Below are 11,532 nucleotides of genomic sequence, written 5' to 3' on the forward strand. Positions count from 1 at the left end.
TTTCCAAGGTAATTTTTCTCTACTTATTTTATTTATTTTTATTTATTTTTATTTTTATTTTTATTTTTATTTTCTTTCTTCTTTCTTTACTTCTGACTTTAAGGAGGAGCTTCTTGTCTATTGGAAGTCTCTTTTTTTTCTTTTTTCTTTTCTTCTTGTTTATGACCAGGAACAGCGATAAAGAACCCCTCTTGACTCCTGATCCTGAACCTGAGAAGACTCTGAGGAGGCGTTTACAACTAGCTAAAGCACAACACTCCGGAAGAGACCTTTCAGAAAGTTTTGAACAAGAAATAGAGGATATGGCCGAACCACAAGAGGAGCCCAGAAAGGTCCTTGGTGACTTCACCATGCCTACCTCTGACTTTTATGGCAGAAGCATTGCTGTACCTGCCATTGGAGCTAACAATTTTGAGCTTAAGCCTCAGTTAGTCTCTCTTCTGCAGCAGAACTACAAATTTCATGGACTTCCAATGGAAAATCCACATCAGTTCTTAGCAGAATTCTTACAGATCTGTGATACTGTAAACACTAATGGAGTTGATCCTGAAGTCTATAAGCTTATGCTTTTCCCCTTTGCTTTAAAAGACAGAGCGAAGTTCTGGTTGGATGTCCAACCTAGAGAGAGTCTTGACCCTTAGGAAAAGCTAGTTAATGCTTTTCTGGCTAAGTTCTTTCCTCCTCAAAGGATGAGCAAGATTAGAGTGGAAGTTCAAACCTTCAAACAAAGAGAAGGTGAATCCCTCTATGAAGCTTGGGAAAGATACAAGCAACTGATCAGGAGATGTCCTTCTGACATGCTCTCAGAATGGTCCCTCATAGGCATGTTCTATGATAGCTTATCTGAGATGTCAAAAATTTCATTGGACAGCTCTGCAGATGGATCTCTCCACTTGAAGAAAATACCTGCAAAAGTTAGAGAACTCATTGAGATAGTTGCAAACAATCAATTCATGTACACCTCTGAGAGGAATCCTGTAAACCATGGAATCTCTCAGAAGAAAGGAGTTCATGAAGTTGAGACTCTGAATGCCATCCTGGCTCAGAATAAGATCTTGACCTAACAGGTCAACATGATCTCTCAACATCTCACTGGGATGCAAACTGCAGCTGGTAGTGCTCAGGAAGCTTTTCTTGAAGAAGAAGCCTATGATCCTGATCAACCCACCATGGAGGAGGTAAATTACATGGGAGAATCCTATGGAAACACTTACAACCCTTCATGGAGGAACCATCCTAATCTTTCATGGAAAGATCAACAGAAACCTCAGCAAGGTTTCAATCAAGATGGTAGGAACCAGAATAGGTTCAACAACAGACCACCATTCCCATCTTTTCAAGGGAATATGGAGACTTCTAAGCAGAGCCTTTCTGACTTAGCCACTCTAGTCTCCAGCCTCACTAAGACCAGTCACAATTTCATTAATAAAACAAGGTCCTCCATTAGAAATTTAGAGGTACAAGTTGGTCAAATGAGCAAGAGGATCCCTGAGATCCCTCCTGACACTCTTCCCAATAATACTGAGGTTAATCCTAGAGAAGAGTGCAAGGCCATAACCCTGGAGGTTGAGGCCGAATCGGAGGAGAATGGGAAGGCATTGAACGCCAGTGAAGAAGCCTTCACTGGGCGTTCAACGCCCACCAGCCCAGGGAAGCTGGCATTGAATGGCAGCAAGGACATCCCTGCTGGGTGTTCAACACTTAGAATGCTAGAGAGACTGGCGTTTAACGCCAGTCATGGTGGACAACAAGGGCGTTCAACACCCAATAAGCTGACAAAGCTAGCGTTGAACGCCAGTCAAAGGACACCCTTTGAGTACCTAGATCCCACTCAAGACCCCTCTAGTCTAAAACCAAGGGAAAATATAAAGACAATTGAGATACCTTTGAATGCACTTCTGTAGTGCATGAGTTCTAATGACTACTCATCCTCAAGTGAGGATGAAGACACTAGGGAAGAGCAAGTTGCTCGATACCTAGGAGCTCTTATGAAGCTGAATGCTAAGCTATTTGGTACAAGGCCTCTTGAGGAAGAACCTCCACTGCTTACCAAAGAACTCCATGCTTTGGTTCAGCAAGAACTACCTCAGAAGCTTCCAAATCCTAGATGCTTTTTGACTCCTTACACCATAGGCACTATGACCTTTGAAAAGGCTCTATCTGACCTAGGTTCAAGCATTAACCTCATACCACTCTCTGTAATGGAGAAGTTGGGAATCCTTGAGGTATAAGCTGCACACGTCTCATTAGAGATGGCAGACAAGACAATGAAGAGTCCCTATGGCTTAGTAGAGGATGTCTTGGTTAAAGTTAAAAACCACTACATCCCTGTAAACTTCATTGTCTTGGACATAGGAAAGGATGAGGATGACTGTGTCATCCTTGGAAAACCTTTCCTAGTCATAGCCAATGCTATCATTGATGCGGCTAAGGGAGAACTAACCCTAAAGTTAGGGGAGGAGCACATTTTATTTAAGATGCCTCACCCCAATTCTCCCTCTAAAAGAGAGATAACAATGCAACACCTAGTGTGCCAACTCTCTCTTTCTGTGCAGATTTCTGCAGAGCCCTTAGACATCAATTCTAAGTTTGGTGTTGGGCAGCCCTCAACAAGCTCTAAGCACAAAGGTACTAAAAAGAAAGTACCTAAAGGCTGGAAGGGCAAGAATGTCCCAACTGAAGGCCTCTCACCTGGCATGAGAGTTGTCTTCACTAAGAATCCAGTCCTACCACATACAGTGAATCATGTCCTATCTCTAGAGCATGTAGAGCTCATTCATAAGAGGACAGTATTCACTGTCAAGGGCAAAAATCTGAGCCCATACTCACCTCCGTAAGGAGCCTAAAGGTCAAGCTAGTGACTTTAAAAAAGCGCTTGTTGGGAGGCAACCCAACTTTACTCAACCATGTTTATTTATTTTTTTTTGTTTTTTCTTTTTAGTTGTCAGAGTCATGATCATATGCAACATCAAGAGACATAATTCACAGTAGTAAAAATAGAACACTCCAAGTAGAGTGTTAAAGTTGAACACCAGCGAGGAAGCCCTCCTCGGCGTTCAACGCCCCAAGAGGGGAGCACTACTAGCGTTGAATGCCATCCAGGGAACAGCCCTTGGGCGTTCAAATGCCAATGCAGATAAGCAGAGAATCTGGAATTCCCTAGCTTCTCAGGACAAAGAGGTCCCACAGAAGCTCCACCTACCCCCACCTTCTTCTTCCCCATTGATCATATTTGTTCGAGGACGAGTAAAACTCTTAAGTTTGGTATTGCAAAAGCTTTGCTTTGTAACTTCTACCACTCTTAATTATAGAAGAAGATGATGGAGCAAACTAGGGAGCATGCAGATGAGCCTGTGCAGCCGCCTCAACAAAGACAAAGGAGTGACATAGAAGAGACCAAGCATCACATTGGATCCTCAAGGAGGAGCATTATTCACCATCATTCAGGTGGATTTGTTCTCTTTTACACCCCTTTCTGTTTTATTTTTTGTTTTCGGTCCGTTTATCTATTTTCTTGTCCTAGTTGCATGATCATTTGCATTGATGTCTTAAAAAGTTGTAAAATGTTCCATATATCTCTCATCTTGCTTAAATGAAAAATTTTTTATCTGAAAAGAATTGAGAGATGCATGAATTTTAGGTTTAAAATAAGATTAGTTTAATTAGTTTGATGCAGTGTCATTTGCTTTTGTTTTCTGAATGTATGAAATAAACAGTGCATGTTTGAAGTTGAAATTTTAGAACGTTGGCTCTTGAAAAAATAAGGAAAAAGGAAAAATATTATTGATAATCTGAAAAATCTAAAAATTGATTCTTGAAGCAAGAAAAAGCAACAAAAAGCAAAAGAAAAAGCATGTTGCAAAAGAATATATATATATATATATATTTACATTTCTGCAGCTGCATATGTGAGCGGACTACCGCCACATCTAACTTCATATTTATTTTCCTGCTCTTGCATCTATCATAAGCATATGCGTGCGGACTACCGCCGCATCTAACTTCATATTTACTTTCCTGCGCTTGCATCTATCATACTGCATCCATACTAACCCTGTATAGTCCTTCTTCCCCTTTCCCTCCTTGATCCACCTTCGGGACATCTGGTATCAGAGCCTGATGGGGAAGTAGGAATATTAATATTATCATTAAACTATCTCTGAGGTTCATGGATCTGGAAACCATTTTTACTATTCATGTTCTTATTATTACTGTTCATGTTCTTATATTTCTTGTATATGTCAGAACAACCACTCTTTGAATCTGGAAGTACAGGCTGTTTAATTTTATCACTTAAAAGGAACTGTAGCAGTAAGACCCTTGTTGATGGGCAGTAAGGCTAATTTGATGATGTTCTCGAAAGTGATAAGATCCAAACGTAAGAACTCCTGGTGGCTATGGATTTAGAGATTGCAAAAAAAAAAAAAAGAGTTAAAACCCCAGATCCAAAAATTTGAGTGATAGTTTAGTGATAATGTTTTTGTTCTTTCTGAACCAAAGGAGGGCAATGATATCAGATTTTATGAAAATATGTCTAAACTCTTCCGTTCTCTTTCTCGACGACTTTCTTTTTCTTCTCCGTCTTCCTCCTCCACCTCTCCAATCCATTCTTCCTCCAATCCCCTTACTGAGAAAGTGGCTAGGCCTGATGAACTTTCTCCCAAACACAATATCTTTGAAGAAGAAGTTTGCTTCGAAGATATCAATCAAGCCATCGATAACTGGGAGATACCCAAAATCCCCCAAGATGAGCTTTATGTCCCTGACGACAACAAAAGAAAATCAGACTATATCATCAAGACCGCTGAAAATAATATTCCTCTGGGACCAGATTCCGGTGAGGAATTCCATCTCTTAACCAAAGCATCTGTCAGAGAACATGCCCGTCACTACAGATATCTTCACATAGGATGTGTCCAGGTTGCAGTCAAACCTCTCATCAGAGAAGGCTTGAATGCTTCCATCCTTATGTGTCTTAGAGATATTAGACACAATGATTTCCAAGACTCCCTTATCGGAACAGTTGAAACAAGCCTCGGACATGGTCCAGTTTATTTCAACTGTTTTCCAAACAAAACGGTCAGCCTGTTAGATACCAACATCCTTGATTCTCTCTTCCTAAACATCCGAATTCATGGTCTTAACATGAAGGAAGGATCCATTCCAGCCGCTTTAATTTATAGGATTCAATACAAGGTCATGAACACCTGTAATTCTAGGGTCCTTCTTAAATCCCAAGATCGTGAAACGACTTTGTTTGTCACCGATATGACAAAGGCCAACGTCATGATTCCGAGGCTCATAAGGTGGGATGAAATTGATCTCCCCCAGTCATGGTCTATTGATAGAGCTATCCCTACACAACCTAGACAAGCACCTCTCCTAAGAGAAATAAAACAGGATGAATCTGGAAAAGTAGAAATTTTCTTCGATAGAAGAAACTCTTTTTCCTCCAGATCAGAAGCAGGGACATCTAATGATTTTGCTTCAGCAAGAAGGTCTTTTTCTGTAACTTCTCAATCACAGTTTTCAAAATTTTCAAAACCCGTACATTCTGAAATCAATATTTCGGGATTACAAAATAATTCAAATATTTCCCAACCAGTTTATCAAACCGATGATAAGCACTCAGATGATGATATTGAGATAGAATCTTCCATTCAATCTCCAACATACTCATCTATGCATGGTGCTCAATATTCTTCTGTGAATAATGCCCAATGAGTAGCACAGAATTTATTATAGATAGGGAAGCATTACGTAAAAACCTAGAATCTGAGGAATATGACCTCCATAGAGAATGGTATTTACGTACGCACACAGCTACTCAAATTGCATCATTCAAAGAAAAATATTACAGTTTTCTAAAAGAGGTTGAGATGCATATTCCTTTCTTTGAATGGTTTCATGCTTATTCCATCAAAAACAATCTGGTTTATCCTTTCAAAAATAAAGAAAACTTGCTTTCCGCAAATGTTATTTCAACTTGGAAAGTTAAAGATGGGAATTTAGTTAGATCTGAGTTTCCTCCAAAAGGACCTTTTGTTATTTCAAGCACAGAAGGACATAACCCTGTTATGGCTTCTCCTTTTAAAACAAAAAATATTGATGAAGCTGTCGCCCTAAAAGATATTAAAAACCTTATTGAACAATCTAATTACACCAATAGGTTTTTACAATGTCTGGGTGACAACCTTTCATCTTCGGGATCTACTTTTTCTTTCAAAAATGCTTCTGAAGCCACTACTTCTAAAAGTATTGAAAAACCCCTTTTTAAACCTTTTAAAATGAGTAGTAAAGCGAAGCAAAATCTTAAAACTTCCATTTTAAAACAACAATCCGGTGATTCAGAAGTTATTCAAAAAATTGACCAACTTTTAAATCGTTTCTCTACCGTCCCTGAAACTCCAAACTCTGGTGAGTCTACTTCTCGTATTCAAACACGCTCATCCAAAGCCGTTAATGCCCTTTGTCATGAGTCTAACGACTCCTCCTCCGAAGAAAGTGATGGTTCCCGCAAAACATCCCTCAAAATCAGCCCTATTTTGACAAACTCCCTAACCAAGTGGAAGGGTTTAACCAAACCCTCTGCGTACGGTTACAATCGTGTTTCCGCTCCCGACCTAGCTCTCGAAGAAAGAGAACTAGGTTTTGTCAGCTTCAATGCCAATAATGTCTATGAATGGAACATAGATGGTAAAACTGAATATAACATCATGAGTATGCTTCAGCATATGACTATGGTAGGCACAGCCTATCAAGCTGCCCATGAAACTTCTGAAGAAGCAATAGCCAATGTTATTGTTTCTGGTTTCAGTGGCCAACTCAAAGGATGGTGGGATAACTACCTTTCGGATAACCAAAAACACTCAATCTTCTCTGCCATAAAAGTCAATGATCAGAACGAACCGATCATTGGTGATGATGGGGAACCCATCCCCGATGCTGTTAATGCCCTAATCTTTACCATAGCAAGCCATTTCATTGGTGATCCATCTCTCTGGAAAGATCGTTCGGCTGAACTACTTTCCAATCTCAGATGCAAAACTTTGTCTGATTTCCGGTGGTATAAAGACACCTTTCTTACCAGGGTTTACACCAGAGAAGATAGTCAACAACCTTTTTGGAAAGAAAAGTTCCTTGCTGGACTCCCAAAATCTCTTGGAGATAAAGTAAGGGACAAAATACGTAGCTTAACCCCGGATGGGATAATACCCTATGACGAGTTAAGTTATGGTCAGCTAGTTTCTTTTATCCAGAAGGTTGCTCTAAAGATTTGTCAAGATGACAAAATCCAAAGGCAACTTGCCCGTGAAAAAACCCAAAATCGTATTGATCTGGGAACTTTCTGTGAACAATTCGGTCTTCCTGCTTGTCATCCAAGAAAATCCAAAAGACCATCCAATCGAAAAGTTTTTATTAAACCTAATCCTGAAAAGAATTTCAGAAGATCTAGAAGAGGTTTTCAAAACCCTAAAAATGAAAAGAATTCCCAAAAGAATTTCCAAAATTACCCACAAAAGAACCCCATTATTTGCTATACATGTAAGAAACCTGGACATATTAGCAAATACTGCCGGTTAAAAAGAAAGATTAATAATCTAAACCTTGATCCTCTGATTGAGGAACAGATTAATAATCTGATGTTAGAAAGTTCAGAAAATGATTCTGACCAAGAATCTTCGGATGATATCAATAACATCGAAATCGATGACATTGAATCATCCTCAGATTCAGATGTCAAGCAAATTGGTGTTTTATCCAAAGATCAAGATCTCCTATTTGATGCTATTGAGGCTATTGACAATCCTGAACAAAAGAAAGACTTTCTTTTGAAACTAAAAAAATCTCTACAAAAGGAGAAAAAACCCAAAAACCTGGTCCTTAGCAATAAATATGATGTTAAACCTATTTTCAAAAAATTAGAAAAACAAGTTATTCGTCCCATAACTATTCAGGACCTCCAGTCTGAGGTCAACAATCTCAAAAGAGAAATCCAGGAAATTAGGAGACATCAAGACAATCATCAACTTATTCTCTCCCAATTAATGCAAGTGGGAGAATCTGGTGATGAACTTGATCAAACAGAGTGTTCTAAGGAACAAGAAAATAAAATCTCTGACGACAACAAGGGAAAAGAAATTCTGAGAATAATCAATGTATTCTCTTTTATGAAGCATCGTGTTCATATCCGAATTGTCGTTAAAGATTTTGTTTTTGACACCATTGCACTCTTTGACTCAGGTGCAGATTCAAACTGTATTAAGGAAGGTTTGGTCCCCACAAAATATTTTGAAAAAACTACTGAACGCCTTAGCTCAATAACAGGAGAAAGGCTAAGTGTCAATTTCAAACTAACAGATGTTTTTATTGAAAAGGGCAATATCAGGATTCCCACCGAATTTATTATTGCAAAAGATATAAAAAATGATGTGGTCTTGGGGACACCTTTCATAATCCTTTTGTTTCCTTATCTGGCAGACTTTCCGGGGCTTACCTCTTTTGTTCAGGGACAAGTAACCTTCTTTGAGTTCCTGGATTCACCAAAACAAAAATCTTTAAATCTTATTGAATCCAAGACTCGACAGATTTGTTTCTTAAAAGAAGAAATCTCTTTTAAAACCCTTGAATCTCAACTCTCCCAACCAAAGATTCAGGACAAAATTAAAAATCTTTTGAACCAAATTGAGAAGTCTATTTGTTCAGATTTGCCTCATGCTTTCTGGAATAGGAAAGAACACGTCGTTGATCTTCCTTATGAAAAGAATTTCAAAGAATCAAAAATCCCTACAAAAGCCCGCCCAATTCAAATGAATGAGCAGCTTTTGCAGCATTGTCAAAAGGAAATAAAAGATCTTTTGGATAAAGGATTAATTCGTCCTAGCAAGAGTCCTTGGTCTTGCTCTGCTTTTTATGTTAATAAGCAAGCTGAAATAGAAAGAGGAACCCCTAGGCTTGTCATCAATTACAAACCACTGAATGAAGCCTTACAATAGATTCGTTATCCTATCCCAAACAAAAAAGATTTACTTAGTAGGTTAAATTCTGCAAATATTTTCTCAAAATTTGATATGAAATCCGGTTTTTGGCAGATTCAAATCACCGAATCAGACCGATACAAAACAGCATTTACAGTTCCATTTGGACAGTACGAATGGAATGTAATGCCTTTTGGTCTGAAAAATGCCCCATCTGAATTTCAAAAAATTATGAATGATATTTTCAATCCATATTCATATTTTGCAATCGTTTACATTGATGATGTTCTCATTTTTTCCCAAACTTTACATGAACATTTCAAGCATGTTAAAACTTTCATGTACATCATCCAAAAAAATGGTCTTGCTGTCTCTAAGTCAAAAATTGTTCTCTTTCAAACAAAAATCCGTTTTCTTGGTCATATAATCTTCCAAGGTACTATAACTCCAATTGAAAGATCAATTTTGTTTGCAGAAAAGTTTCCAGATTATATTCTTGATAAACCTCAGCTCCAGAGGTTCCTAGGTTGTCTCAATTATGTTTCGGATTTCATCCCAAATCTTAACAACCTCATTAAGCCTCTCCATGATAGGCTTAAGAAAAATCCTCCACCTTGGACAGAAAAACATTCTGATATTATCAGGTTCCTTAAAACCAAAGTCCGCAATCTTCCTTGTCTTTACTTACCGGTTCCTCATGCATTCAAAATAGTGGAAACAGATGCATCAGATTTAGGATATGGCGGTATCCTAAAACAAAAACTGCATGATAAAGATTGTATCATTGCATTTACATCCAAACATTGGAATAGTACTCAACAAAAATATTCCACTATCAAAAAAGAAATCTTAGCTATTGTTTTATGCATCACAAAATTTCAATCTGACTTACTCAACCAAAAATTTTTAGTCCGAGTTGATTGTAAATCAGCTAAAGATGTTTTACAAAATGATGTCAAAAATCTTGCATCAAAACAAGTTTTTGCCAGGTGGCAAGCTATTTTAAGCGTCTTTGATTTTGATATTGAGCATATCAAGGGCAACTCAAACTCTCTCCCTGACTTTCTCACACGTGAATATTTGCAGGGAGATAAACAGAAAGAAGATGCCTAAAAAGGCAACCTTGGCCTCAGCAAGAGGTAGAGGCATTCGCCTAGCCCTACCAGGGCCAATCAGAAGATCTGGGTCTAGTACCCCAACAGAGTCATCTACTCAACAACCTACTCAACAATCTGGGTCATTTACCCAACAACTCACCCAAACCCAACAAGCTGGGCTATCTACACAACAAACCACCCAAAAATCTTTTGAACCACAAAACAACCAAGCCAAACAATCCAAAGCAGACTATGCCATCCCAATCGAAACCCTCCTAGCCTTACAGGACCAGGGTCTCACTAAACTCAACAAAAAATCTTGGGCCGACCTTTGCAGTGAGTCCGATGAAGAAATTGACCTATCTCAATTAATATCTCAGGTAGCCAATCGAAGAACAGTCATCCAAATAGGAAAACAAAAGTCTGTCGTCTCGACACCCCAAACATCCTCAACCAATACCAAAACTCAAAAAACCCAGACCAATTACATATCTACAAACAAAACCGCAAATATTATCCACATAGAACCTGAATTCTGGGATAGCTCTCCAAACAAAGTTATCCCGAAGATTTTCCCTACTGGATTCCACTTTAGGCCCTTAGCACCTAATAAAACTCGCCATTTCTACGAATTCATCTTAATAGATACTGACTCAGTATCTATTAAACATTACAAGGATAAAACCAATCCCGAACTTATAACCCATTCAACCATTCAAATTCTCAAAATTTTATCCCCAAAGCAATTTGGGAACAACCTAAACAAAATTCAAAAATTTTCTCAAAATTATGACCCAATAGGTTTTAATTATTGGGACTACATGGAAGCCTGGACTAAAGTATTTTGGTTTCAAAATACTCAGTTCAGACATTCATGGTTAATTTATTTTAAAAGAAAAATCAATTATGTTTTTCCAAATTGGTTCTACCAATGGTGGGACTTCTTTGAACCAATCCAAGAAATTTTACCCTCACCAATAGATGAAGGGTATAAACTTTTTCAATCAAACTTTAACAATCAGGAAACATGTGTTCCTGTAATGTTAAAATTTTTCTCAACATTTTCATTGGCATGGGTATTCTCATGGCAATACAAGTATGCAAAACCAAACCACCCCAAATCATTTCCAATCCTTCAAAGACATGGTTATGTCAAATGGTGGTCTCAATTTGATGCCTCAATGGCCTATCTAGAGAAGGTCAGAGAATGGTTCAAATCCAATCCTGAAAGTCAAAAGATTTCAGATCCAGAAACTGCCCTGTTCCTCAATCAAAAAGCACAAATTGCTGCAGCCCTTGCAGGAGCTCAATCGAAAGAAACTCTAGCAAAACACCTTCAGCAAATCATGCAGATGATTGAAGAAGAGAAAAAACACAAAGATGATCCCACTTCCTCAGCAGAATCCTCAAGCAGTTATAACCAGAATGAAGACGACTGCTTTGGAATCGACCTAGGA

This window comes from Arachis ipaensis, chromosome B9 (assembly GCF_059453495.1).
Source record: "Arachis ipaensis isolate K30076 ecotype BB chromosome B9, ASM5945349v1, whole genome shotgun sequence".
Lineage (NCBI taxonomy): Eukaryota > Viridiplantae > Streptophyta > Magnoliopsida > Fabales > Fabaceae > Arachis > Arachis ipaensis.